The following is a 14,418-nucleotide window of genomic DNA, read 5'->3' as shown; positions in this document are numbered from 1 at the left end:
TGGAGCACAGCCCCCACCACGTCCAGACTGTTCGCGGCCACTTTCCTGCTATGAAGGCCGAGCTGAATTGTCCCTGTTCATGCGAGATGAAATAGCCTTTCAGAATTCTTTTTTTTAAAAAAGGGAGAGAGTTTTATTCGAGCCCCAGTGAGGACCACGGGCCGGTTTACACAATCTGCACCAAGAAGCGAGAAGACTGGGGAAGGAGAGCGTCACTCGGGGCCTGTGTGTTCTTTCTTACGGGAGCACTTAGGAGTCATGGCGAGGGCAGCCCGGAAAATCACAGACTTTACCTTATGCTTCTCGTGTGCAAGGCCCCCGGCTCCGGAGGGGTGGGAACGGAACTCAGGGATATTTTTACTCTTATCTTTAGTTTGAAATGTTTCTTTCAGGCTATTTGCTGACGAAGCAGATGTCACGGTGTGTGATCGGGGCAGAAATAGAGCCCCCGCTCTGGGGTCTGGTGAGGTCACTGTGACCTTGGTCCAAGTTAATGTATGGCATCCCTGGGGGCCTGGGAGCAGGGCCCACTCACATTCGAAGCTGAAAATTCCCTTCATCGCCCCAGAGACCATGTGGCCTGCAGAGCCTAAAATATCTCCTTCCTGGCACTGCAGAGGCCTGGGCTAGGTCCACACGCAGAAGCTTCCCTGGTTCTGAACAGCCCTTGTGTCCACCTCCCGAAAGCCTCCGTCACATGTTTCCAGAACATCCACTCACGACGGGTTATCAGGTGGGCAGCCCAGGTGACTGTCATGTGGTCCTGGTGTTCAAGGGCATCCTGATCAACCCAGAGAGATACAGAAGTCAGGTCACACGGAGGCTGGTTTGAGCTGGACGCTAGGCTGGGATGCCCAGAAGGCTCTAGAGCTCCAGGCCCCTCAGAGGAGTGACCGCGAACACGTTTTCTAACCTCTCTGAGCACTGGGTCCCATCTTTCAAATGATCTGATTACAAACCAATGGGCAGATGCGACGGGTCTGCTGCTTTTTTTTTTTTTAAGAGGTAATTGCTAGGTTCGGTGCAGTGGCTAGCACCGTGTCACAACCACACTCACACACACACACACACACACACACACACACACACGGGTCTGGGCAGGGAAACACCGCTGCGTGGTGAGCAATGGCGTGCTTTTGTGTGAACATATGGCTGGGCCAGAAGCGGGGGTATGCTCTGGTCGCTCTCGGGAACCCCCAGGTCTACACTGCTGATGCCCCAGACGTCACAAGAAGGTAGGAGAGGACTGGCACTTATGTCACGGGCTTCTGGGGAGGGCGGGGTGGCTCTGGGAAGGGAGCCGGCAGGGGCTCTAATTTGGGGCGGGGGTCCCTTGCACGGGCAGAGGGCCGCAGCCTGTGTGCTCATCTGTGCCGTCCCATGTAACCCTGGCTGCCCGAGCGGCCTCCCGACACAGGCATATCGCTGCCCGCGACCTCCGTGTGCCCGGCAGTCTTTGCGACGAGCCTGAGGCCCGCGTCCGCACCCCCTTCCCCGTTTCGCATCGGAGCTCCCAGAAATCAGTTCACCAGCCCCGGGTCACACACATTGAGGGGCCAAGGCCCAGCACCTCAAACAGCTCTGATTGCTTCAGACTGTGTCCGAACATCAGTAACGGAGCGGAATGATGTCATATCCCCTCAGAGCCAAGTACATTTTCTTCTGGCAGCAGGAAGAGAACAACGGGTCACGGCGGTTCGGTCAAGGCCAGTGTGCTGCTCGCTCACTCCCCGTGTAGCCCCTTCCCAGGTCTCAGCTGACAGCCGGGGCCCCTCACGTTGGCTGGCCTTCCCGGCCGTCATTTGCTGAAATCTCTCCCTGGAAATCTGTTTCCTGCCTGGTTTCTCACGCCACGCATACACGGTTCATTGTCAGAAATCCCTCGAGGAATGTCACATATGTGGGCTCCCTTTTCCCTGGGAACGTGGTCCTCCGAGTCCCGCTTTCCTCGGGACTTGGGTTAGGCACGCTTCTCCAGAGACACAGAGTCGAGAAACACATATGCAAATATATACATGAAGTTACGGGTTGTAAGGAGTTGCCTTATACGAAGGCCGTGAGTCCAGAATCTGCAGCTCAGGCTGAAGACCCGGGACCACTGAGGGTGCGGGAGGAGTCAGAGGGCCGTCTGCTGGGGTTTCCTCTTGCTTGGGGAGGTCAGTCTCTGGTTCTATCCACGCCTTCAACTGATTGGATGAGGCCCACCCACGTTATGGAGGGCAACATGCTTCCTCAGAGTCTACCCCCTTGAGTGTTAATCTCACCCCCACCCGCCCTCCAAGCTGACACACACAATTAGCCATTGCAGAGCAGTTAACATGTATCTCGTGACGTTCCGAGTAAAGATTTTTCAACAAGACCCTCGGCTTGAAAGGCTGGCTGAGAGAGACAAAGAATATCAGACTATCGAGAACCAGGCCTGGGAGGCTTGGATCACATTCATCGATTCTGGCGCAGACGGGCCCTGAGCATGTTTGGGAAGGAGGAGAATACAGCTCCGAAGACGGAAGGGAAGAGCCTCCCCGTGTGCCTGGCGGTAGGACCGGGCGCATCAGGGTGCGGGAGGCAGACGAGGCCTCTCCCGTGATTAGACTGGAGCGGGACAGGGGTGCGGCTGCAGGAGGCCCAGCTTCCAGCCGCTGTGCTGCGCACACACTCGGAAGAGGCTGGGAGAGTACGCGTTGCTACCTGTATTTTAACACAATAAGGAAGCGTATCAGGAGAAGCTTTCCTGAGTCTGCACGGGTGTGATAAACTGCACACATCGAAAGTGTGTAATTTTATAAATGCTGACACGTACCCGCCCATGACACCGTCAGCACAACCAGGAGAGGAAGCGCCTTCACCCCGAAGGTCTGCCACGCGCTCGGGGCCCCCTCCCTGCACCGCTGCGCCCGCCCGCCCCGCACCGCCGGGGACCTGCTGTCATCATATGTTTTCTGAATGTTCCAGAGAATGTCTGGCCTTTGCACTCAGCACGGTCACCTCGAGACTCGTCCAGGTCGTTGCTGTACCCCCGGACCACTCCTCGGTTGCCCCGCGGACCGTCTCAGGGAAACGGCACCGGGCGTGTGTCCCTGCACCTGTCGGGGGCCCTGGTGCTGTGTCGGGTTTGGGCCTCCGGGCACAGAGCAGGCACGTGAGCCTCTGTGTGGTCGTACCCTCCGTTGTCCCCAGTAGGCACCGAGGGCCGAAGTCTCCGTCCCACTGAAGGAGTCTGCTCGCCTGGTGGCGAAACCGCCAACCCGTCCTCCAAAGCGGGGCCCCACCTGCTCGCCCCTCGCTGGAGCCCGCGGTATAATTGCAGCCTTCTGTAGCCGAGTGATGAGGGCACCGCGGTTCTGACTCCCAGTGACTCACCATCTCTCCACGTGTTCGCTTCCCATCTGTGTATTTCAGGGAAGGGACTGTTCCATTTCTGCCCGTTTGTAAATTGGGATGCTTGTTTTCCCCTCACTGGAGATGTGGGAGTTATTTCTGTACTGGGGACGCGCGCCCTCTCTCAGGTGGCTTGCACACGTCCCCCCATCTGTGCGTGCCGTGTCCTTCTCCCGACTCGTCGTTCAAAGAGCTGAAGCAGCAGTTTTTAATCCTGGCGAAGTCTGATGGAGCAGCTTGTTCTCTTACAGACCGTGCCTCTGGCGCTGCACCTAGCGGTCTTTGACCAGCACGTGCACGGAGGCCCCTCCAGGAGCTCCTGGCGGTTTTATGCTCTCACGCCACTCTAGATCCGTGACACCCGTTCGTCTCTGTGGCAAATGAATATCGAGTTGTTGGGCCGCTGGGTGCCAGCCGGCATCGAACGCGAGGTCCTCCCCCCACCGGGCTGACGTGCAGCTTTGCTGAGCCCAGTTGTCCATAGTGGGGTCTCTTCTGCGCCCCGCGCTCAGCCTTCCGATCTGCTTTCCTCTCCCGTTGTCAGCACCGCACGGTCCGGGTTCCCGCAGTCGGTAACGAGTCTAGAGCTCACGTGGACTGGCCCCTCCGTCTTCTTTCTCCTTCTCCTCAGAGTTCTTTTGGTTTTTCCCACATCCTCTCGTTGCCACAATCGGCATGAATTTTGTAATCACCGCAATGAGTTCTATTAAGAGAAGGAGTTCCTGAGGTTTAGATCTGCTGGGCACTGCGTCCAGAGGCCAACTTAGGAAGAGCCGTCCGCTGACCGGCGTCGGGATCTCGACCCCTTGACAAGATACGCACCTCAGGGCGCCTGAGTGGCTCGGTCGGTGAAGCGTCTGACTTCGGCTCAGGTCACGACCTCACGGTTCGTGAGTTCGAGCCCCGCGTCGGTCTCTGTGCTGACGGCTCAGAACCTGGAGCCTGCTTCGGATTCTCTGTCTCCCTCTCTCTGCCCCTCCCTGACTAGTGCTCTGTCTCCCTCTGTCTCTCAAAAATAAATAAATGTAAAACAAAATTAAAAAAAAAGATACGCACCTCAGTTTATTTGATTCGACTTTGCTTTCTATCAGCAGCACGTTGTACTCCTAACTGTATGGGTCTTGCACACTTTTGTCTGATTTACTCCTAACTTTAAATGTTTTCTCCAATATCTCAGTTGTTAATGGCTGGGATAGAGAAACAGCTCTGGTGACATACAATTCACACACCACACAATTCGGCCACTGGCCGCGTGCAATCCAACTGTTTTTCGTGTGTTCACAGGTGGTACAACTATCCCCACCATCTAACCACACGCGATGCGATTCTAGAACATTCCCATCACCCCAGAAACAAGCCCCATACCCCTCAGTCATCACTACTCATTCCTCCCACCCCACGACGCCTCGGGCTCACGCGACCACAAACCTCCCATCCCCGCCCGCTCCGGACACTGAGCGTGATGGGAACCTTGCACCGTGTGGACTTCTGTGCCCGGCGCCTGTCACTGAGTGTGAGGACTTCAGGGTCCCTCACGTTGCCACACCAGGATCAGTGCTTTGCTCCTTTGATGGCTGAGGGACATACCATGGGTGGACATCTGGGGTGTTTCAGCTTTGGGGCTGTTACGAACAATGCCGCGGTGAACGCTATGTGTATGTCTCCGTGTCTCTGGGCTGTGCCTGACGGGCCATGTGTAGCATCTGGGGTAACTGCCAGGAGGGTTTCCAAAGGGCCCGTAGCACTACGTTCCCGCCAACAATATCCGAGGGGTCCGGGTTTGCCACATACCTGGAGGCACTTACTGGACTCCCGTCTGCTGAAACTTTGGTGTCTGTGTTTGTGAGGAAAGCCGGCCCGTGGTTTTCCTGTGGTGTCTTCAGTGGTCTTGGGATGAGGGTGGTTCTGGCTCCAAGAACGAGTCGGGAAACATCCCTGCTCTGGATTTTCCTGGGCTACATTGTAGAGAGGCCACACGGGTTCTCCGCTAAATGCGCGCGGCCGGTAGTTTTCTTGGTCAGAAGCTTGTTGCTACAAACTTAATTTCCTTAACAGGTGTATCTATTTCTCTGGTGGTTTGTGTCTTTTGAGAAATGTGTCCGTTACATCCAAGTTGTCAAATTTACTGACACAAAGTTGTTCCTAAGATCCCCTTTCTCATCCCCTCCAGTGTCTGTAGGGTCTGTGCTGTCATCACTCGGTCCTGATTCACTCTGTCTCTCTTGCCTTTATCGATCAAACTGGGTAGAGATGCCTCAGTGTCAGAGGCTTCCTCAAATTACGCCTTACAACAGGAGGGACCAACGCATCTCCGCCTCTCCGGCTCTGGACGCTGAACGAGACGGGGCTCGGAACCGGCAGCGACGGAGGGTGGATGCCGTCCGGGGAAGGGGATCCGGTTGTTAGGCTCCCACCTCCACAGTGACAGCAGCCTACTCTCTCACAAGGCGTCTGCGTGGCCAGCTGTCCGGCCCGGGCTGTGGCCTCTGATGGATGCCGCTGGTCACCCGAGTCTTGATCTGATGACACGGCCCCACGGGGCTTCTCAGGCCACATTCACCCAAGTGCAGAGCCGTGTGGTGCAATTCACCTCCACACGCCCGTGTCTGGAGTCAGGATCCCCCTTCTCTGCAGATCTCCCAGGGAGAGCTGAGGCCCAGGAGGGACGCAGGTGGAGGGAAAGCGAGGAGGTCCCTGGACCTGTGCCCTCTGCTGTGAGGTGTGTGTGACTTGAGCTCCATTACTTCCTAGGTTTACTTGACTAAAATACAAAACAGTAAACATACACAGCGGGACCTAATTGTAGTGACTATGTCATTATTTTAAGACTAAAATAAACAAAACAAATTTCTCTGGGTAGTGGTATAAATAGAGGAAGAAAGTGACAGGGGCTAGGGACACCCTGGCGGGTAATTAAAGCCCCCCCGCCCACAAGGCTCCACACCTGAACACCTCCCCTCTGCACCTGCGTCTCTGACCGACTCCGCCCAAAACCCACCAGAAACATGGGCTGCTGTGGCTGTTCTGGAGGCCGTGGCTCCAGCTGTGGGGGCTGCGGCTCCAGCTGTGGGGGCTGCGGCTCCAGCTGTGGGGGCTGCGGCTCCAGCTGCTGTGTGCCCGTGTGCTGCTGCAAGCCCGTGTGCTGCTGCAAGCCCGTGTGCTGCTGTGTGCCAGCCTGTGCCTGTTCCAGCGGCGGCTCGTGTGGGGGCTCCAAGGGAGGCTGTGGCTCGTGTGGGGGCTCCAAGGGGGGCTGTGGCTCCTGTGGGGGCTCCAAGGGGGGCTGTGGCTCCTGTGGCTCCTGTGGCTGCTGCCAGTCCAGCTGCTGCAAGCCCTGCTGCTTCCAGTCCAGCGGCTGCCAGTCCAGCTGCTGCAAGCCCTGCTGCTGCCAGTCCAGCTGCTGCAAGCCCTGCTGCTGCCAGTCCTGCTGCTGCAAGCCCTGCTGCTGCTCTTCCGGCTGTGGGTCCTCCTGCAGCCAATCCAGCTGCTGTGTCCCCGTTTGCTGCCAGTGCAAGGTCTGAGGCTCTGGCTGATGGCCTCGGGGAACTCCGAAAGACCTGTGCTTGCCCTCAAGTGACTATAGGTACATCCTGGTTACACCCCCCCCAAAAAAACACACAAAGCCCGCCCCCCAAACACTTCCTCTCCACTTGCTGGATCCCTCCAGTGTCTTGGCTTAGACTTTGCCCCCAGCCAGCCCTTGTGGCAAAGCAATGGACTACTCTCATACACATTCCCTACAAAGGCGATCCCATCCTGCAGGCCCTTTGGCCTCTCCTACGGCCATGCCTTCATGCCTGAGCCACACTACCTGGAAAAGGCCCATAGGCCCAGGACGTGGCCCAGATCCCCCTCTCTCATCATTCTCTGTGTCAAAGCACCACATCCTTGCTCTCCTCTGCTTGCTAGGAGCTTGATGGCATTGGCATCGCAATGTCTCCTGGAAGCTGCCTCACTAACACAGGTGTGTTAAGATCCAACGGGTCTTGGTGCACCACCCCCATAAGTGGTAAATGAACTCTCCCCCCATAAGTCTTGGTCTTCGTGTGGCGGTTTCCTTCCATCCGCGGTCTCACTTGCAAAACACACCGTGTGTCCCTCATCTCACTTCTTAAGGGACCACCGCTCCCCACATCTTCACTGCTGTCACTCCACTGTTGGCTCACTGCTCACTGCACATACGTTTGTGGAATTAAATCAGGAACGACTCACTCACTACACGCATGGAGGAATGAGTCAATAAGTCAGGAAGAGACGACTGAATGTAAAAGAGTCGTTCTTATCAGGCTTAAGGGAGCCCAGACAGCTGAGCCTCCATGGGATTCAGACTTTGTGGGAATCGTGGAGGCTGCTCCTTCCCCATGCCATGATCTGCTTCGCAAGGCATCCCATGAGTGGTGTCTGCGCCCATCCAGGCCGCAGAGCAGGAGCCAAGCCTAGAGAGAGGGCAGGGACTTCAAAATGGGCTGTGTTCCTCAGGTGTTCCGGATGACAAAAGGAGAAACGGTGCCGTTTTCAGACACCAGAGGCAGGGTGTCTCGGCACACACTGACGAGCACTCTTTCCATCTCTGGGCTCACAGACATCACAGCGTTGGTTCCACACAGGATGGAACACAAGGCGATGTCCTCGACCCGAGCAAAGGATCTACCAAACAGCCACAGCTGCCACCACACGTCCCACTGAAAGCCTGGAATTTCCTTTGAAGGTCAGGGACAGGAAAGGATGTCCACATTCACCACATCTACTCAACATTGCACGCAAGGTCTACCCAGGCTAATAAGGCAAGACAAGGACGGAAAAGGCATCCATGTGGGAAACGAAGAAGGAAAAGTATGTCTCTTCACAGAACACATAATCTTGCACAAACAAAAGAACCTAAGACGTGCATGCACACGCGCGCGTGCACGCGCACACACACACACACACACACACACACCACGCTCAGAAATCAACTCAGTGGGTTGCACGATCCATCCGCAATATACAACAATCAGCTGTATTTCTAGACACGAGCAATGAAGAATCATCATTGAAGTTCAGAAAATGTCCTCAAGAAGAACAAGTACTTAAGAATATACTTGAAGGGGCACCTGGGGGGCTCAGTCAGTCTAGCGTCCCACCCTTGATTTTGGTTCAGGTCGTGGTCGCGCATGGGCTCGTGAGTTCGAGCCCCACATCGGGCTCCATGCTGACACCTTGGAGCCTTCTTGGGATTCTCTCTCTCTCCTCCTCTCCTGCCCATGCACTTGCTCTCTCGCTCAAAATAAATAATGAAACTTAAAAAAATTATTTTAAAAAAGGCACACTCAACAGAAAAGGGCATATCCAGACAAAAGTAGTTGGAAATTGGAAAGGATGGCATGAGGTTGTCAAGAAAGATTCTCAGATAAACAAGGAGTTGAGAGAATTGTCCCACAAAACCTGCAGCAAAAAACACCAAATGATAAAGGAAAAATATCCAGTAGGCACCGGAAAAGGTATAATAAAACAGAATGATAAGATATTTTTTGATAAATTCATTATCTGTTTTAAAAAGGCAAGAGCCAAATAAGAAAAATTATATTACTGCATTTTCTGTACAATAGTTATGTGTGGGAATAAAAATGAGTTTGCAAAGGCACATGTTTCGTTAACAAGGAAATATAGACATTGTTCAGTTTCAATTAAAAATTAAGTGTAATCACCAGAAGAATAAAAGCAGAATGTTTAGGGGAGCCTAGGTGGCTCAGTCGGTGAAGCGTCTGACTCTCGGTTTGGGCTCAGGTCATGATCTCACGGTTCGTGAGTTTGAGCCTCACGTCAGGCTCTGCACTGACAGCACGGAGCCTGCTTGGGATTCTCTCTCCCTCTCTCTGCCCCTCCCCCCCGGAGCTCGCTCTTTCTCTCTCAAAACAGACAAATAAATAATAAATATATAATGGATAATTTTTAAACCAGGAGAAGAAACCTGATGTATACGATGGCGTGTGGTAACCACAGAACAAGAGAAGACAGCCCGGTGACAGACGTGACTTCGATGGCAGAAACAGGTCCTGGTCTGGCAAGGACATCGTGAGAGTGGTGGATTCCATCTCCCAACAGAGGCTAGGGGTTAAATTAAAAATAAAAGACCCAACAGTCTGTGACCTACAGGACTCAGCGTAGCTGACGATAGAAAGACGGGAAAGTCCGCACTGGGGCGTGTGCACCTGAGGACGGGGACAGCAATGGCGATGGTGAGCCATAGTGCAGCCTTCTGATGCTGAAAGGGCCAGCACGTGGAGCACGTGTTCTCCTATCCCAAGGCAACACTTGGAGCACGTGTTCTCCTATCCCAAGGCAAAAATATTAGAAATTAAGTCACAAAGGCAGTAGTTAAAATACTGTATGTTTGCAAATTCGGGACCAAAGAAGTAATCACAAGAGAAAATATGAAATACTTAATGGTAATGTTAATAAAAGCAGCACTTGTTGGAGTGACTGGAACACAGAATACAGAGGCTGTCCTTGCTGGCAAATGTACGGTAGGAAAGAAATAAATGTGTCACAAATCATGAGATCGGTGAACTGTCTGCTCAAATCTTTTGCCCATTTCTAATTGGATCTTGTCTTACTGTTGTAACAGGTTGTGTGTGTGTGTGTGTGTGTGTGTGTGTGTGTAATACGTATATACAATCTTCAGCACCTGGCGCTCGGCAGAGCTTTTAAACACAATATCGAAAGCATGATCCATTCACATTTTTTTAATCAATGAATTAGACTTCGTCAGAATTAAAAACTTTTGCCCTACAAAAATAACGCTGTTTGTTCACCATCCTGGAATGAAAATAAATAGCGAACTTGTCCCACACAAGCTGCTGCTGGGAACCGGAAAAAAAGAAGCTCCAGGCTGGGAGGAAATGTGTGCCAACCACACAGGTGAAAACGGACTGGAACCCAGAACATAGGGAGGACTGTGGGGCCTCAGCGGTCACGAGGCGGACAAAACCGGGAAAGGCACGAGGGACACCGAAGGGGGTGTGAGTGCAGAATACGCACCCAAGATGCCTGACGTGGCTCTCCAGTGGAGATGCCACCGGGCGCCCATCAGCCGCTGAAAGGAAATAACGACAGGGCCCAACGCCCGCAATGTTCGGAAAGGTGCGATCTCGGACACAGCTGCGGAAAGCGCGATGTGACAGCCATTCCGTGAAGCAGTGTGACAGGTTCTTAAAAGACGAAGCACCCGCTTACCACACGGCCCGGCGCTCCCACTGCTGGGCGTCAATCCCAGAGAAGTGAGCACTCATGTACGCACACAAAAAACTACACGGATTGTTGGTCAGGGTTCTATTTGTTACAGCCGCAAGCGGGAACCAACCTGACTGTCCTTCGGAACGGATGGCTACACACTCAGGGAACACTGAGTCCATAAAGTCCATAAAGGGAACAGAGTAGGACACACACCGCGACGGGCGAGGATGCCCAGGGCGTTCTGCTGAGTGACGTCACCCCGATCTCGAATGGTCACGTAGTGTGTGATTCCTTTTACCCCTCATTTTTCAGACGTACGAGGCAGGTCAACACAGGGAAGGCAAGGTGACCACCTGTGACTGAGAAGGCGCAGTGGGGACGTGGTGACGGGATGGACAGTTCTCTCACCAAGGTGGCATGTGCCAGATGCTATGGCAAGGTCAGCTCCCGCTCACATGGCTGGCAGCTCGTGGGGATGTAACCACTGGAGTGCACAGGTTGAAGGGTGCATGAGATCTCCCTGGACAATATTTTTTAACATTTATTTATTTTTTGAGACACAGAGAGAGACAGAGTGAGAGCAGGGGAGGGGCAGAGAGAGAGTCACAGAATCCGAAGCAGGCTCCAGGCTCTGAGCTGTTAGCACAGAGCCTGCCTCAGGGTTTGAACTCATGAACCGTGAGATCGTGACCTGAACCACAGTCGGACACTTAACCGACTGAGCCACCCAGGCACCCCTCCCTGGACAATTTTTGAAATGCCCTGTGAATCTATAACTATCTCAAAATTAAAAGTATTTTCTTAGGGGCGCCTGGGGGGCTCAATCAGTTAAGCGTCCGACTTCGGCTCAGGTCATGATCTCACAGCTCGTGGGTTGGAGTCCCCTGTCGGGCTCTGTGCTGACAGCTCAGAGCCTAGAACCTGCTTCGGATTCTGTGTCTCCTCTCTCTCTGCCCTTCCCCTGCTCATGCTCTCTTTCTCTCGAAAAAATAAACATTAAAAAAATTTTTTTAAGTTTTTTTTTTTTAATGATGTGTGTGAAAAAGAGCCTATAGCGCCCTCCTTTTGTGTGAGAAAGAGAGGAAATGGGGACACAGGCACTGAGTGCTTCCTCCTGCAAGAAAACTTCAGGAAAGGTGAACAGCAAACAAGTGGAGGAGGTGATGACAGGAAGTCAACTCCGGGAGGTTTTTCCCCACGTTCTCTATCGTCCAAAAATGAAATCCATAGAAATGCTCACAAAGGAGGACAACTGAAATGGAACAAGGTGAGAGGTCTGCAGTCATTTTTCCGGAATACTTCTGACCGCAGCCTGCACATACCCCCCCGCCCCCGCCCATACACACACAATGTGGCCTGAACACACAACGAGGTTCAGGCGGGAGCCACCACCAGGTGGGGGGACTCAGCCGCCTGCAGGGAGACCCAGCAGGGACACCAGCTGTCCAGGCACTGTCCTTGGTGCTGGCACACAGCTGCATGCAGGACCGGGGCTCCGTCCCCAAGGGTCACCCAGCCCCGGGACCCCCGCGGCAGCCCCCGGCCCTCGGAGCCGGGCCCCGGGGCAGCGCCGGCGGGCGAGGCTGCGGGAAGCAGCCCGGGCCTCGGCCCTCGCGGGGCCCCGGTGCCCGCGGATTCCTCTCCCCGGAGATAAGCCCCCGGCTCAGCCCGAGCGGGCTGGAAACCCAGAATCGCTGCCTTAATTGGTATTTTCCAGTTGAGAGAACATCCCGGGCTGTTTCGCCTGTGTCATTGAATTACCAAGTGTTTTCGTTTTTGAGAAGACCGAAAATTGCAGAGATCTCGGGGACTTAGCGAAGGAACGCGAGGCCAATTTTGCCTAATTACGGAACGTCTGGGCGGTCCCTCTGACGCGTCCCAGAGTAGGCGATGCAGACCCCTGGGCCTCCCCGGAGGTGGGGGGCCCGGGCTCCGGCACAGATGTTTACCTGACGTCCCGGGGCAGAATCTGGTTTACATCGAGGAATCAGACTGTTTACAGCACGCCGCGTCTGTGTCTCCCTCTGCCCCCCTTTCACCGGCGGTAACGTTCTGCAGGTCTCTCGGGTCCCCCGGGACCGTCTGCGCCATCGCGCCAGGCTCGCCACGTCCAGGCGGCCCCATCCGGGGGACGCGTCGGCCCGTGGCCCGGCCACCCGCGTGGTCAGCCGGAGCCCGGGCAGGCAGCGCAGGTGGGGAGCGGGCCGAGCCACGTCAGCCTGGGCAGCGGCACCCCACGTGCAGGACAGGGGGGCCTCCGCCAGACCCCCAGTCCCCGCAGGCCAGTGCACGGGATGGCCGGCGCCCCCCCGAGGCTGTGAGTGGGCAGCGGGACCTGGGGCGCTCCACAGCCCGAGAGACGCCCCGCTGCCCGGGGGACCCGGCGTCCGCACCCGTTCGAGGGGCCGCCGGGGTGTGGGGGGCGGGGGGTCAGGACGGCACAGGAGGAGCTGCCGGGGGTCCCACACGGGGCCCTGGAACAGCCCAACCACAGCGGGGACGAGGGGCCCCTGGACCCGTCTCCAGCCTCAAGCCGCAGGAGCCACGGTTACGGGGCTGCTCCGGGGCCACGGCCCCGCCCGTGCAGCGACAGAACCCCCGCCGGCGTCCCCAGAGCCCCGTTGCCCACCGCGGGCCGGCCATCGCCCGGCTGCACCCCCTTCCCAGAGGCCGGCCTCGGTCCTCCTTCTCCACAGGGTTTGACTGAGCCTCTAGCTCCAGTCCCGCGTCCTGCCACTGTCCCTTCCCCTTGTGGCAACTGCCCATGTCCTCCCATCATTCTGGAGAGCTGCCCCTCCCGGGTTTGCTGGTCCTGTTGTCCTCAGGACCTTCTCGCCCTTCCTGGCCAGGGACCCTCGGCTGTGCCGTGTCCCCCGGGCCTCCTTCTCCCCCCTCCTGGCCGGGGACCTTCGGCTGTGCCGTGTCCCCTGGGCCTCCGGTACCTCCCGCCCTCGGACTCCAGGAAGCACCAGTGCGCGGGCCTGGACCCCGGGGCTCACGGAGGCCGGCACCCTCCTCAAACTCCCGGGAGCCCGTGCAGCCCCCACCAACACCCACTCTGGGGCGAGTGAGCCCTCCAACCCCACACACTGCCCAGCATGACGTCCCGGGGTCTCCGTCCTGGACCGCTGGCCACCCCAGACGGTCCCATGCACCCAGGGGTGACCTCCAACTTGGCTGCAGACCCACGGTCCTCCTGAGCGCCGGCTGTGACACCCAGATGTGGCTGGACTGAGTCAGCACCACCCCCCCCCCCGAGCCTCTCTGAGCTGCAGCCCCCTGCCGTGTGATCATCCTTGAAGGACCCCTTGCCCAGCAGGAACGTCCTCTGTCGGGCGCCCCCACGGGCCAGGTCGGGGCGGCATGTCGGGCCGGCCGCACGGTCCACAATGACACCCCCACCCGCAGTGGGGCCGCTGTCACCGTGGGGTCACTGCTCACTGCGGGGTCCCTGCTCACTGAGGGGTCACTGCTCACCCCAGGGTCACTCTCCCTGCAGGGTCCCTGCTCAACCCAGGGTCCCTGCTCACTGCGGGGTCACTCTCCCTGCAGGGTCCCTGCTCACTGTGGGGTCACTCTCACTGTGGGGTCACTGCTCACTCTAGGGGCACTGCACACCCCAGGGTCCCTGTTCACCGCACCCTGGCGTCCCCCTGCAGGTCTGGACACACGGCACGACGTGTGCTCAGCCCCAGTGTTGGCTACCTGCCACTGTACTGCTGGCTGTGCACTCGTCATCTGGGCCGTTGTGGTCGTGTCCCCATCCCTGCTGGGCACCCGGGGGCAGGGGTGCCAGTGTGCGGGGCCCTTCGATCTGGCAGTGCCCGG

The sequence above is a fragment of the Lynx rufus genome, unplaced genomic scaffold, assembly GCF_022079265.1.
Source record: "Lynx rufus isolate CCGP_SWC_20201006 ecotype Redwood Valley unplaced genomic scaffold, mLynRuf1.p SCAF_58, whole genome shotgun sequence".
NCBI classification, from domain to species: domain Eukaryota; kingdom Metazoa; phylum Chordata; class Mammalia; order Carnivora; family Felidae; genus Lynx; species Lynx rufus.
Note: the sequence above shows the minus strand (reverse complement) of the source record.